Below are 16,251 nucleotides of genomic sequence, written 5' to 3'. Positions count from 1 at the left end.
ACCAAACTGTAAACCATTAATATCAAATTGTTAACAAGGGGGTGGTGTATGTTGTATGTTGCTATGTGTATGGATTTTTTTGAGTATGGATTTATTTTAATGATAAAAAACATAGTAAAAAATAATTTGAAAGAGAATATTTAAAGATTTTTTTAAAGATTTTATTTATTCATGAGAGAGAGAGAGAGAGAGAAGCAGAGACACAGGCAGAGGGAGAAGCAGGTTCCACGCAGGGAGCCCAACGTGGGACTCGATCCTGGGACTCCAGAATCACGCCCTGGGCCAAAGGCAGATGCCAAACCGCTGAGCCACCCAAGGATCCCCTAAAGATTTTTTCAAGAACAATAATAGCAGCATTATTCATCATAGTCAAAATTTGGAAACAATTCAAATGTCCATCAACAGGAGAATTAAAAAAACATGATATACTCATACAGTGGAATACTACACAAAAATTAAAAAGGACAAATAAATAGTATATGGATGAATTTCAAAAACATTGTGTTAGCCAAAAGAAGCCAGACACACACAGAAAACATACTGTATGATTCCATCCACATAAAGTTCTAGAATAGGCAAAACTAACCTATGGGGGAGAGAAGGCAGGATAGTGTTTATCTTTGGGGGAAAGGGAGCAGATACTGACTGGCAATTAAAAGAGAATTTTCTGGAGGATGAAAATGTTCTATACTAGTATTGTCCAATAGAAATAAGATGCAGAATGCTCAGTCAATTGAGTATTTGGCTCTTGATTTCAACTCAGGTCATGATCTCAGGGTCAGCAGATTCAGCTCATCAGGCTCTGTGTTCAGTGCAGTCTGCTTGAGATTCTTAATTTCCCTCTTCCTCTGCCCTGCCCCCTGTTATGTTCTCGCTCTAAATAAATAAATAAATAAATAAGCAAACAAATAAATAAAATGCAATCCACAGCTGTGAACCACATATACAATTTTATTTTACTTTAAGATTTTATTTATTTATTTGACACACAGAGAGAGCACAAGCAGGGGGAGCAGGGGGCAGAGAGAGAGAAAGAAGCAGACTCCCCAGTGAGCAAGAAGCCTGGTGCGCAGCTCAGTCCCAAGACTCCGAGAACATGACACCAGCCAAAGGCAGACATGTAACAGACTGAGCCACTCAGGTACCCCCCACATATGTAATTTTAAATTTTCAGTAGCCACATTTAAAAAGTAAAAGAGAATAGGTAAAATTAATTTTATAATATATTCCAAGCATTACATTTCAGCATGTAATTAATATAAAATTATTAATGATATATTTTACATTCATTAAAAAAAATATTTTATTTATTTACTTTGAGAGAAAGAGAGAACAGTAAAGAGAGCATGAGCAGCGCAGAGAGGCAGAGGGAGAAGCAGACTCCCCGCTGAGCAGGGAGCCTGATGCTAACTCCATCCCAGGACCCTGGGATCATGACCTGAACTGAAGGCAGATGTTTAACCAACTGAGCCACCCAGGCACCCTATATTTATTTCTTAAATAATCTTTTATATCCAATGTATATTTTGTGCTTATGGTACTTCTTAGGTCAGACCAGCTACATTTCAAGTGTTGAGTGCTAAATGGTCACTGTAGTAGATGACATAGCTCCATATCTTAGTCTGAGTTGTGGTTATATATAAAAAATGATCAAATTGTAAACTTAAAATTTGTGCATTTTACTTTGTGTAATTATAGCTCAAAAAAGAGAGAATTAAACTTTACTAAAACAGTAAAATTTTTAAATTTAAAAGGGGGCTAAGATTGGGATGTCTGGCTGGCTCAGTCTGTAGAACATGAGGCTCTTGATCTAGGGGCCATGAGTTCAAGTCCCACGTTGGGTATAGAGCTTACTTTAAAAAAATAATAATGATAATAATAACAGGGTGCTAAAATGAGAGAGTGGGGATAGAGTAACCAGGCAAAGAAAGAATGGATTACATCCATCCATAAATCTGTTTCTCATCTTAGCAGGAAAATCCACCAGCACTTAGGATCCCCAAGGCTGGGTTAGAAAACCACAAAAGATCAGTTGGTGGAATCTAATCAAGAGTTTAGTCTTCAGGGGTGCCTGGGTAGCTTAGTTAAGCATCCAGCTCTTGATTTAGGCTCAGGTCCTGATTTCAGTGTTGTGAGATCTAGCTCCATGCTGGGCATGGAACTTGCTTGAGATTCTTTCTCTTCTTTCTCTCCCTCTCCCTCTGCCCGTTGTCTTCAGTATTATATCCTAATTTTCTAGTGTATTACATGAGAAATACACTATTTGTTACTAGTAACAAAAGTAGATACTGACAACTTTACTGAGCCCTTGCCAAATGTTTAGGATGGTGCTAAGAATTTTCCATCATGATCTCATTATTTAATCCTCTCCACAGACCTCTGAGGTCAATTTCCCTTATGAAAAGTCCTCCCATTTTGTGACTGGGAAACCAAGGCTCAGTAACTTGCCCAAGGTCACTCTACTCAGGAGTAGCAAAGAGGGAATTTCAACACAGATCTCCTAGCTTCTGTTCTGGTATTTTTCCCACTTCCTCTACTGAAGGCTGAAAATGCTTTACTTGGTTTATAACAGATAAATAAGTAAATCAGGGGGCAACTGTGGCTCAGTGGTTGAGCGTCTACCTTCAGCTCAAGTCATGATTCCAGGGTCCTGGCATAGAGTCCCACATCAGACATAGAGCGGCATCACCAGATAGAGTCCCGCAGAGCAGGGAGTCGGCTTCTCCCTCTACCTATGTCTCTGCCTCTCTCTGTGTGTCACTCATGAATAAATCAATAAAATCTTAAAAAAGAAAAGAAAAGAAAAAAGTTAATCAAGAAGGAAAAGAAATAAGCAGATGAGGAAGAGTGGACTCAAGATTATGTCTATAAATAATATCACCTTTGCTCTCTGGCCTTCAGACATGTTCTTCTGAGACAAAGAGGAAGAGTTGGGTTATGTAGAGCTTCAGGCATTCTTATCTGAATGCCCATGGAAGCATGCATCACACGGGAATGCCATTCATCAGGAATGTCCCAATTTCAAAAGGTTGAGAACAGCTACCATGGAGAGCCTCTAATGTCCCTTTCTTGCTCTACAGATAGAGAAACTTAGAGATCAGATGGTGGTGTCTTGCCCAAGGTCAAACAGGTAGTACTTGGTGGTTCCATCTTTCCAACTTCTCTTCCCTTGAATGAATTAAATATGCTTTCTCCACGGTGTCACTTATTTTAGAAGTATTTTCTTCTTCTTCTTCTTTTCTTAATATTTTTCAAAATTTTTATTTATTTATTCATGAGAGACACAGAAAAAGAGGCAGAGACACAGGCAGAGGGAGGAGAAGCAGGCTCCATGCAGGGAGCCCAATGCAGGACTTCATCCCAGGACTCCAGAACCACGCCCTGGGTCGAAGGTGACGCCAAACCGCTGAGCCACCCAGGGATCCCCTCTTCTTCTTTTTTTAAGTTTTATTTGTTTAAGTAATCTTTACATTCCACAAGGCGCTGGAATTATGACCTTAAGAACAAGAGTCACATGCTCCTCTTACTGAACCAGCTAGGTGCCCCATTATTTTAGAAGTATCTAAATACTCCTGGGTGCCTGGCTGGTTCAGTTGGTAGGGCATGCAACTCTTGATTTTGGGGTCATGAGTTCAAGTCCCATGTTAAGTATAGACGATAGATGATAGATAGATAGATAGATAGATAGATAGATAGATAGATAGATGATAGATAAAAATAAACATTCCTAAAAAAATAAAAATAAAAACATTCCTGAATGAGACTTGCTGCCATCCTAAAGGGACATATTATATCAAACAAAATATGAGGAACTTAAGAGAGCTTTGGAGGCACGGGGAAGGGAAAGAGTATAACAGGTTGGAGAGGAAAGGGAAAATTGGCATGCGAGCTAGATCAGGAAGGTAGGAGTGGTTAATCCCTAAAGAGAGCCAGTGGGTACCTCTGTTGGGTGAATTGTGTACTTCTCATCTGCCCAACTATTGCCCTGCCTCTACTGTCCAGCATGGTGCTGGGTCTACAATAAGGCTCAGTTAGGGAACGCCTGGGTGGCAAAGTTGGTTAAGCGTCTGTCTTCTGCTCAGGTCATGAGCCCGGGGTCTTGGGATAGAGCCCTGGGTTGGCCTCCTTGCTCAGGGAGAAGGAGAGTCCTTCTCCTTCTCCCTCTGCCCCTCCCCCCTGCTCATTCTCTCTCTCTCTCTCTCTCTCTCTCTCTCTCTCTCTCTCTCTCTTAAATGAATAAATAAAATCTTGGGGGGAAAAGGCTCAATCAGTGTTAGTTGACTGAGGCAAGATGGAACTCATCAGAAATGTAGAGAGAAGGTACATTCATTCATTCATTCATTCAACACTTACTAAATGTCTATTATGTTCCACCCATAAAGCTAAGTGCTTTACCTGGGACTTAAGTCAAATATCCTAATTGTCCCCAGGTCCATGTCTCTCTGTCTGACATAATAGAACAACAACAGTAGGAGTAGGAGTTATAATTACCATCTATCACATGCTCACAATGTGCCATGTGCTTTGCTAAACAAGTTACATTAATTGACTCATTTAGTATTGCTCCCCCCCACCCCCGCCTCAAACTGAGGTATACACAACAAAGATATAAGATGGTGGAATTTGAATACAGGCAGAATCTAAAGTACTCTTTTTTAAATGTATTTATTTTAGAGAGAGAGATCATTAGCAAGGGGAGGAAGAGAGAGCGAGGGACAAGCAGTTTCTGTGCTGAGTGCAGAGTCAGTCTCGAGGCTTGATCCCACAATCCAGAGATCCTGACCTGAGCCAAAATCAACCGATGGAGCTACCCAGGCGCAGCCCCCCCACACACACTTTTCAAAGATTTTATTTATTTATTAGAGAGACAGGGGGCACGTGCACGCACATATAGTGGGGGGAGGAACAGAGGGAAAGGGACAAGCAGACTTTGTGCTGTATGCTGAGCCTGATGAGCCAGACTCTGAGCTCAGTTTCACGACCCCGAGGTCATGACCTGAGCTGAAATCAAGAGTCAGCTGCTTAACCAACTGAGCCATCCAGGAGACCCACTTTTTTTTAAAAAGTAAACTCTCCCACTAATGTGAGGCTTAATCTCATGACTCCAAGATCACGAGTCTCGCACTCTACTGACTGAGCCAGTCAAACACCCCTAAACCATTCTTGAATTCAATCACTTCTTTCCATCTTCTTGTTCACCATGCAAGTCTGGGCACCACGTCCTCAGCAAGATGTCTGTAATAGCATATCTGATCATACAGAAACTACTGTTACCCTCTGTTCGAGCTCCGGTGACTTCCCTGCACTGCTGGAACACAATCCAAACTTTCATAGTGGCCTACAAAGCCCTGCAGAATCTGGCCCCTGCCTCTCTCCAGTTTCATGTCCTCCATACCCTACCTCCCCTTCCACTCCACTGGCCTTTCAGAGCCTGACATCACCAAGCTCTTTCTCCACTGGGGGCCTGTGAACAGCCTTCCTCCAGCCTGGAACATCCATCCTTCAGCCTGGAGCACTCTTCTGCTACAGCACCCTGCCCTCTGCCTGGAGCAGCCTGCCCTTAACCCAGCCTGCAGTACTTGCTTATCCTAGAGCACTTTCATCTTAGCCTAGACCTCCTCCCCCAACCTGATCACATTTGCCCCAGACTGGAACACTGCCCTCTCCCTTCTGTGCTTGGTTATTTCCTTTCCATCTTTCAGATTTTAGCATAAATGTCTATTTCTCAAAAAGAAAAGATGTCACTTTCTCGGGAGACTTCCCTGATCACTTCTCTGATCCCTTATTCTTTCCTTTCCCCCATGTTTTTCCCTTGTAACACTTGCCACTGTGTGTGTGTGTGTGTGTGTACTGCTTTTCTGTGACAATGTCTGTGAATCCCTAGGTCATAAGCTGCTTGAAATTAAGGATTGTTTTCTTCCTATTCCCTATTGTTTGGCTGGCACACAGAGTAGGCACTCTATAAATCTTGGTGAAATGAACAAATAGGTAAATACTGTGGTAGACATGTTACCCTCCTTAGACATGAAGCGTAATAGTCTCCATGCCCCCTTATCCCCGGTTTCACTTTGCATGGTTTCAGTTACCCCCACTGTCAAATGTGGGTCCAGAAACAGATGATTATCCTTCTGACTATCCTCAGATGGTCAGTCGTAGCCTACGCTATGTCACAATGCCTACAATCATGTACCTCACTTCATCCCATCACGTGTAGGCATTTTATCATCTCACATCATCACAAGAAGCAAGGAGTTCAGGACCTGGGTGGCTCAGTGGTTGAGCAGCCTTTGGTTCAGGTCATGATCCCGAGGTTCTGGGATCCAGTCCCACATCGAGCTCCTTGTGAGGAGCCTGCTTCTCCCTCTGCTTATATCTCAGCCTCTCTCTGTGTGTTTCTCATGAACAAATAAACAAAATCTTTTAAAAAAACAAAGAAGGAGGAGTTTAATACAATAAGACATTTTGGGAGACAGAGAGACCATATTCTCACAACTTTAATTTCAGTAAATGGGTATAGTTGTTCTATTTTATGATCAGTTCTTGTTAATCTCTCACTGTGCCTAATTTATAAATGAAACTTTATCAAAGGTATGGCTGTATAGGAAAAAACACAGTATACCTAGTGTTTGGTACTAGCTTCAGTTTCAGGCATCCCCTGAGGTTCTTGGAATGCATCCTCTGAGGATAAGGAGTGAGGGGGACTACTGTGATCATAGTAATCACTGTTGTTTATCGATCTCTTATTGCAGAACAAGCACTTTCACATGCTATTTCATGTACTCAGATAAATATTATACATATATAATTATTATTATCTCTATGTTATAGATAAGGATACTGAGGTTCAGAGAAGTGTCACCACTTGGCCAGGGTCACATGGCTTCAAACCACGCCTCTCCTCTCCAGATAGGACTCGCCCACCATGCCACATTGCCTCCCAGAGAGCAGATCCAGGCCTTTATCCCTGCTTCCCTCTCCTGTCTCTGCCTTCAGTTCCTTCAATGAGGGCTTCCTGCCTTGAATTCTTTAGCTGAAAGAAGAGGATCAGAGGTCTGTCAGGATCTGGCTCCTTGATACAGTCAGTAATGATCATTGTTATTGTTAACTGAGAGGTGACCAGGTGGCAGACCCTGCATTCCTTCATATACCTTCACAGAGCCCTCATAGCCATGCTATGAAGTGAGGACTATTATCCGAGGGTCAGGAAGGCAAAGCTGCTTTCCTGAGGTTAGACAATGAGGAAATAGAGCCAGGGTTCCAACACTTGTCCTTCTGTTATCAAACTTTGTGACCCATAAGAGGAAGACAGATCCACTCTGGAGGATTCACTCGACACACCACGCCACAGCAGTTCCAGCTGTCTCTTTAGAAGGACTGCTGATATCACTCTGTCATCAGGACCAGCAGGTGCCAGAGAGGGTTGAGAGCCTTGGGAACAGTCAGGATGATCTACCAAGAAAACACCAGGCCTTCTATGTGTATTTTTTCTATTTCATCTTTTAAAAATTTATTTTGTGTATGTTTTATAACACAGTTATTATAACAGCATAATTGTACACCTATATATGAATAGGTAAATCTACATATATAAGTAACATGGGCTCAAAGATTGTTTCCTCTTAGGGGTGTATAATCACAAAAATTTGGAGGTCATTGGTTAACACAGTAAAGACAAGGATTGAAATAATTATATAGAATATCTACATTTAAAAGAATGATGTTGGGCAGCCCGGGTGGCTCAGCGGTTTAGTGCCGCCTTCAGCCCAGGGCATGATCCTGGGAACCTGGGATCAAGTCCCACGTCAGGCTCCCTGCATGGAGCCTGCTTCTCCCTCTGACTGAGTCTCTGCCTCTCTCTCTGTATGTGTGCCTCTAATAAATAAATAAACAAAATCTTAAAAAAAAAATAGAAGAAAAGAACGATGTTAGGGGGCACCTGGGTGGCTCAGTCAGTTAAGCATCTGACTTCGACTCAGGTCATGATCTTGGGGTCCTGAGATCAAGCCCCGAGGGGGGCTCCCCACTCAGCAGGGAGTCTACTTCTCCTTCTCCCTTTTTCCCTACACCTATTCGTGCTCTCTCTGTCTCTCTCTCAAATAAACAAAATATTAAAAAAGAAAAAGAATGATGTTTGGCCCCTACCTCTTTTTTTAAGACTTTATTTATCTATGCATGAGAGACACAGAGAGGCAGAGACATAGAGGGAGAAGCGAGCTCCATCTGGGGAGCCCGATGTGGGACTCGATTCCAGGACCCCAGGATTATAACCTGAGGCAAAGGCAGACGCTCAACCACTGAGCCATCCAGGTGCTCCAACCTCACATCATATTTAAAAATTAATGCAAAATGGATCAAAAGTCTAAAACTATAAAACTCTGAGCAGAAAACAAGGGTAAATCTTCATGACTTTGGATTTATCAATGGATTCTTAGTTATGTCCCCAAAGCAGAAGCAACAAAAGAAAAACTGAACCTCATCAAAATTAAACACTTTTGTGCTTCAAAGGACACAATCAAGAAAGTGAAGAGACAACCTATAGAGACTGGGAAGAAATACTTGCAAGTTTTATAACTGATAGGGGTCTAGTATCCAGAATATATATTAAGAACTCTTATGGGCAGCCCCGGTGGCTCAGCGGTTTCGCTCCGCCTTCAGCCCAGGCAATGATCCTGGAGACCTGGGATTGAGTTCCACATCAGGTTCCCTGCATGGAGCCTGCTTCTCCCTCTGCTTGTGTCTCTGCCTATCTCTCTCTCTCTCTCTCTTTCTCTGGTCTCTCAGGAAAAAATAATTAAAATCTTGAAAAAGGGATCCCTGGGTGGCGCAGCGGTTTGGCGCCTGCCTTTGGCCCAGGGCGCGATCCTGGAGACCCGGGATCGAATCCCACGTCGGGCTCCCGGTGCATGGAGCCTGCTTCTCCCTCTGCCTGTGTCTCTGCCTCTCTCTCTCTCTCTGCGACTATCATAAATTAAAAAAAAAAAATTAAAAAAATTTAAAAAAAAGTTTAAAAAAAATAAAATAAAATATTGAAAAAAAAAACTCTTACAACTCAATAATAAAAAGACAACTAACCCATTGAAATTAATTAATTAATTAATTTCAATAGTGGTCTCAACACCCAACGTGGGACTTGAGCTCAATGACCCTGAAATCAAGAGTCACATGCTCTACTGACCAAGCAAGCCAGGCACCCTGGAAAATAACTCATTTTAAAATGAGCAAAAGAGGGGCAACTCTTGATTGCCTAATGGGAGATAGGGTGGGCGATGGACAAAATGGGTGAAAGGGATTAAGAGGTACAAACTTCCAGTTATAAAATAAATAAGACACCTGATATAATGCACAGCATAGGGAATATAGTTGACAATATTGTAATAACTTTGGGGTTTTTTAAAGATTTATTTATTCTAGAGAGAGAGTGTGTCTGTGTGCCAGGGGAAGGGGCACAGGGAGAGGGAGAGAAACTCAAGAAGAGTCCACACCCAGTATGGAACCCCATGCAGAGCTCCATCTCTGACCCTGAGATCATGACATGAGCCCAAATCAAGATTCAGTCATGCTTAACCAACTGAGCCATCCAAGTGTTCTATGTTTTTTTCTTTTGTAAGATTTTATTTTTAGGGGTACCTGGGTGGCACAGACAGTCATTCAACTCTTGTTGAATCATGAATCTAGATCATGACTAGAATCATGATCTTCGTGTCGTGGGATTAAGCTCTGAGTTGGGCTCTGCGTCCAGAGGAGAGTCTGCCTCAGATTCTTTCCTCCTCTTCTTCTGCCGCTCCCACTCATGTTCGCTCTCTCTCTCTCTCTCTCTCTCATTAAAATAGACAAATAAGTCCTTTTCTTTAAAAAAATATTTTTTAATTTATTCTGAGAGACACAGAGAGAGAGGCAGACACATAGGCAGAGGGAGAAGCAGACTCTCCACATGGAGCCTGATGTGAGACTTGATCCTGGAACCCCGAGATCACGCCCTGAGCCAAAGGCAGATGCTCAACCAGAGAGCCACCGAGGCATCCCTAAATAAGTCATTTTTAAAAAAGATTTTATTTTTAACTAATCTCTACACCTAACGTAGGTCTCAAACTCACAACCCCAAGATCAAGCATACTGTGCCCCACAGACTGGGTCAGTCAGGCACCCTTGTAACAACTTTATATGATGACAGATGATAATAAGAGTTACTGTGGTGGCTATTTTGTAATGTATATAAATATTGAATCACAGTGTTGTACACCTGAAATAAATACAATATTATATGTCATTTATTCTTCAATTAAAAAAAATAATGAGGGATCCCTGGGTGGCGCAGCAGTTTGACGCTTGCCTTTGGCCCAGGGCGCGATCCTGGAGACCCGGGATCGAATCCCACGTCAGGCTCCCGGTGCATGGAACCTGCTTCTCCCCCTGCCTGTGTCTCTGCCTCTCTCTCTAGCTCTCTGTGACTATCATAAATAAATGAAAATTTAAAAATAAAAAAATAAAAAAATAATGGTGCACCTGGCTGGCTCAGTCAGTAGAGCATGGACCCTTGATCTCAGGGGGTGTGAGTTCAAGCCCCACATGGGAGGGTAGATATTACATTAAAAAAACACAATATAATCTTTCAAATAAATAAATAAGATCTTTAAAACAATAGAAATAAGGAAGGAAAAATGCTCAGCATCATTAACCATAAGGGAAACACAAATCAAAGTCACAATGAGATACCACTTCATGCCCACTAGGATGGCTATAATATTTTTTTTTAATTTGAGAGAAAGAGATAGTCAGAAGGAGCACAAGCAGTGTGGGCAGAGAGAGGGAGAAGTAGACTCCCCACCGAGCAGGAAGCCCCATGCAGTTCCATTCCAGGACCCCAGGATCATGACCTGAGCCAAAGGCAGGCGCTTAACCAACTGAGCCAGCCAGGTACCCCAGGATGGATATAATAATAGTAATAGTAATAATAACAATAATAATAATAATGAAACAAGTTAAGGAAAATTACAAGAGTTGGCAAGAATGTGGAAAAGTTGAAATCTTCTGCACATTACTAGTAGGTATGTAAAATGGTGTGGTGCTATGGAAAACACTTTGGTGGATCCTCAAAATATTAAACATGGAATTACCAGGAAACGTGGGTGGCTCAGCAGTTGGTCTCAGGGTGTGATCCTGGAGTCCTGGGATCAGGTCCTGCATCAGGCTGCTTCTCCCTCTGCCTGTGTCTCTGTCTCGGTCTCTCTCTCTCTCTGTGCGTGTGTCTCGTGAATAGATAAATAAAACCTTTAAAGATAGATCTTATCTATCTATCTATCTAAAGATAAACAAAGAACTATCTATGGGGAACCCTGGGTGGCGCAGCGGTTTAGTGCCTGCCTTTGGCCCAGGGCGCGATCCTGGAGACCCGGGATCGAATCCCACGTCGGGCTCCCAGTGCATGGAGCCTGCTTCTCCCTCTGCCTGTGTCGCTGCCTCTCTCTCTCTCTCTGTGTGTGACTATCATAAGTAAATACAAAAATTATTAAAAAAAAGAACTATCTATGACCCATCTACTAGCCATCTATCTGAAAGAATTGAAAACAGGTATTCAAACAAAAACTTGTACTTGAAAGATCCTACCAGCATTCTTCACAGTAGCCAAAAGGTGGAAACTACCCAAATGCCCATCAAGTGATGAATGAATAAATGAAATGTGGCATATCCATACAATGGAATATAATTCAAGCATAAAAAGGAACAAAGTGCTGACACCTGCTATGACGTGGATGAACCTCAAAAATATTATTTTAAGTGAAAAAAGCCAGACACAGAAGTTCACATATTTTATGATTCCATTTATATGAAATATCCAGAATAGATAAATCCATAGCGATAGAAAATAGATCAGTGGTTGTTGCGGGTAGGGGTGGTGGCAGAATGGGGGTGACTAGTTCAGGAGTATGGGCTTTGACTCTGGGGTGATGAAATGTTCGGGAACTAGACAGGAGTGATGGTTGCACAACATTGTAAATGTACTAAATGCAACTGAATTGTACACCTTAAAATACTTAAGTTAACCTCAATAAAACAAAAATAATGAAAGAAATTCATGATCGTGATAAGAAAATATATCTTTTTAAACAACACAGAATGGCACCACGTGACCTCTGTCCCACTTCCCATTTGTACTCTCCAAAGGAAATGAACAGGTGCCACAATTTAGTATGTACTCTTCTTCAAAGGTTTTCTATATAGAGATGCACAGTATGTGTATATGGGTATTTATGTGCAGATATTTCCTTTCTCTTTTACACAAGTGGGATTATGTTACTCTCAGCATATCGCCTTTTTTCCCTTGGCAATATATCAATGACCATTCCATATCAATACGTTTTTCTTAATGACTCCATTGTCTGGAAGTACCATACTCTCCCCACCTCTCCATCCTCAGAGTCCTGAATTCCAACTCCCCTCCTGCCACACACTCCTCTGTGACTTTGACCTCCATTGTTGCTTCTTCCCATGGCATTGTGAGGAGTCGCTAATATTCAGCAGGTGCCTGGCCCCAGGGGCTTTGTGAAAATGACAGCTCTCTTCTCCCTCACTCTGCTACCCTGGGACCAGCTGAGGGTACTGAAGCATAATGCTGGAGAGTCTAGACTCCCCCTCTCGCTAGCTGTGTGACCTCGGGCAAGTTCCCCAGCCCCTCTGCACCTCTGTTCCCTCCCCTGCGTTAAAGATAGTATCAGTCCTACAGGGTGAAGCTGGTGAATCTGAGCACAGGGTCCAGCTCAGAGCTGGCTGCCCTCATCTGATCCTTCAGGAGGAAAAGGTGGGCCAAGCCCCGGATCTGTGGCCACCTGCCTTTGGGTAGGGCTCTAATGCGGGGTGCTGAGGCGGGAAGGTGAGGCCGAGCTGGGCGGCCCTGGGAACCCGCGAAGGAGGCTAGGCTGAAGTGGAAACGATTAGAATGAGAACAAACTGGCTCCTGAATAGAAGCTTTTATTCCTGCCGGAGAGGGCTTTGTTCCGTAAACACGTGACACACAAAAGCCTCTACTTGAATTCGGGAACCCTAATTGGTTCTCAGGTGGGGGAGGAGAGGGGTGTCCGGATTTAGGGATTCCTTAAAGGGACGATACTATGGAGAGCTGGGCTCAGGGTTCGTTCTCATTGTCAGGGGGAGGGGAGGGGGGGAGGGAGGAGAGCTGGACCAGTGGGGGTGGGGCAGCTGTTCAGAAGAGTAGGGGGAAGGGAGAGGAGGAGAGATGGGGAGAGAGGAAGAAGCGTGGAGAAACTCACAGGCCCTCAGCCCCTGGCCCAGTGCCTAGAAAATAGTAGGCTGGGAGGGAAGGGAAGGGAAGAAAAGAGAAGGGAAGGGAAGTGTTGGAGGAAGGGAGAGAGGGAGGAAGGGGATCCTCATTTCTTATGGAGTCCCAGAAGCCCAGCCTGGTTAGGGCCCTTCCTCTCACCTCACTCTTACCTTCTCTTCCGCTGCTCCAACTCCAGTGCTGCCTTTCAGTGCCTCAACACTTCAAACCCCACCCTGCCCCAGGATCTTTGCACTTGCTCCTCTGCTACACTCTCCTGCCCCATCTTTGAAGGTTTAGCCTAAAGTTCAAGTAGCACTTCCCCAAGAGAAGCCTTCTTGGGCACCCATGAATCTAGCACATCATCTCATTTTACTCTATTCAAGGCCCTCATCATCACAGAAATTACTTGATTGTTGTCAGGTGCCAACTCCAGGATAGCAGAATAACTAAATATGTCTATCTCACACTCAGTTCTGTCCTCAGTTGTCAGCACAAAGCTCAACACACAGTACATGATCAGAAGAACCGAGACTGGCTAGCTGGCTGAGTGGGAAAGGGGTAGTGGCCACAGTAACTGCCATCCCTTCCTGCCCCCTGAACCATTGTTGTTAGGAGTAGCTGAGCTTAGGCCTCCTTTTGAAACCTTCTAGCTGGGTGGCCTTGGCAAGTCACTTTGCCCCTCTGAGTTCATTTTGCTCTTCTTTGAACAGTGTAGATAGAACTCACCTCACATAGGTGTTTCAAGGGTCGAAGAGAGAATTTAAGTGCTGAATGCAGACAGGCATATTATGGGCACCTAATAAATGGGGTGGCCCTGGGAACCCACAAAGGAGGCTAGGCTGAAGTGGAAACAATTAGAATAAGAACAAACTGGCTCTTGAATGACTACATTGGTAGTAAATAACACAGTGGATGTTTCTATAGAAGGCAGAGAAAGGATGCCCATTTCCTGAGCCCCAACCATGTGACATGCACTCCCAAGTGGTATTTTAGTGAATGCTTATAAAACATGTTTGAAGCGAGTTTTGATTATTGTCCCCATTTTATGGATGAGAAAACTGAGCCTCAGAGGTTAAGAGGCCTGCCTAAGATTATATAGTTGATAAGTGGCAGAGTTAGGATCCAAACCCAGCTTTATCTCTGTGCTCTGGCCATTCTAACTCGGGTGCTCTGTTTGACTCCTGTTGCCAGGAGGCTGGAGGGGCAAGGGGCAGGAAGGGGGGGGGGGTTGTTTAGTACCCTGAGAGTGGGAATGGCCAGAAGGAAGAGCCTCACGGACCTGCAAAGGTGGGGCTCTCTCAGTGCTCTCCATTAGCACCCAGCATGGGGCCTCATTATATCAGTAGGTAGAGACTTGAGCATCCACAGGCTCTGTGCTTGTGACTTGAGCACCTACTCTGTGCCAAGCACCAAGATACAGCTCTGAATAGGATATATCCTGTAGTTGTGCACTAATGAGGCCAAGAAGGGTTGAAACAGGAAGCTCATTGAAATCGCTAGTGAGGATAGTCATTTTTCCGTATTGCCCAGGGTGCTGGCACCCACACTTTGCCAGAGCTGGAGGTACTGTTGGGACCTTTCCCTGCTCCCAGCCCCAGGCTGGGTCCTGGGTGATGGGGCCCTTTAAGAAGATCGTGTCTCCCCTATTTACACCCCCCCCCATAATTAGCCAGCTAAAGAAAGAGCGGGCTTGAAATGGGATTGTGCAGACCCAGCTTTGGGCCCCAGGACGCTAGATCGGGATTGTTATGCTAATCGCCTGAGATCAGCAGTTCCCGTGCCCTTCAGATGGCAGGTAGCTGATGCCGGGCTCTGCCCAGCGGCTGTGGCTGCAGTTCTGCAAGAGGGTTGGGCTTTTCCTCCTGCTTCCTGCTTCCTCTGCCCGCCCCCGCCCCCCCCCACCCTGTCAGACTCGCCCTGCCTGTCCTCCCACTTGCCCGGTGGCTGGGAGGCTTGGCCTCTCCTAGAAATGTCCAACCCAGCTCTTTCCATTCTCCAAAGAGAAACCCCACAGCCACCTGCTTGCCTTTAGGTTGGGTGCTATTGGAGGACACAGAGATGGGGCGGGGAAGGTGCCCAGTTCTCTTTTCCAGGCACTGAGCCTCATCCTTCCTGGGTCCTTCCTGTTTCCCCAGCTCTGGAAACCACACTGGGTGATTGGCTTTGTCTCTTGCTAACTGGCCATCACAAGCAAGTGACTGCCTCCCAGAGCCTCGGTTTCCTCATCTGTAAAATGGGCTGATAATCACAGCACCTGCCTCAAAAGTTTGAAATGAGGATGCAGTGAGGGCAGGCATCAATCCAGAGCTTGATAGGGGCCCTGATGTAGACCACCCACTACATGCTCAGCCCTTTTAGATGTCATTATCCCATTTTGCTTTCAACCATCCTGTGAGGCAATTAGCATTATTACAGATGTCTCATTTCACAGATGAAGAAACTAAGGCTCAAAGGAGCTAACTCACTTGCCTAGGACCCACTCTGAGCCTGCCTGTTCTCTTAACTTTCTTCTGCAGTTTGGCATGTGGCCATTGACCCTGCAGAAGGTGAGCTTGGTTGGCATAAAAATACTCACATAAACATGTGGAATAGTTATATATTGCATGTGTAGGGGGGGGGAATGAAACTAGCATTCCAAGCCTATGAATTCACAAATAGTATCGCTTAGATTAAATATATTTAAGTCCATACAATGACTAGTACAAGTCTGATCATAGCAGCTTTATTCATAGTAGCCAAAGACTGGAAACAGCTGAGACATCTATCAACGAGAGAAGGGAGAACCAATCGTGGTACAGCCATCCAATGGAATACTCCTCAGCCGGCAGTGAAAGAGAACAAGCATACGGATCCAGGCCCCAACATGGACCAATCTCACAAACATAATGTTGAGTGAGAGAAGCCAGACTCAAGAGGCTACATTCTATATGACTCCATTCATACGAAGTTCAAGAACTAAAACTAATCTATGGTGA

This window comes from Nyctereutes procyonoides, unplaced genomic scaffold, assembly GCF_905146905.1.
Source record: "Nyctereutes procyonoides isolate TBG_1078 unplaced genomic scaffold, NYPRO_anot_genome, whole genome shotgun sequence".
Classification (NCBI taxonomy): domain Eukaryota; kingdom Metazoa; phylum Chordata; class Mammalia; order Carnivora; family Canidae; genus Nyctereutes; species Nyctereutes procyonoides.
Note: the sequence above shows the minus strand (reverse complement) of the source record.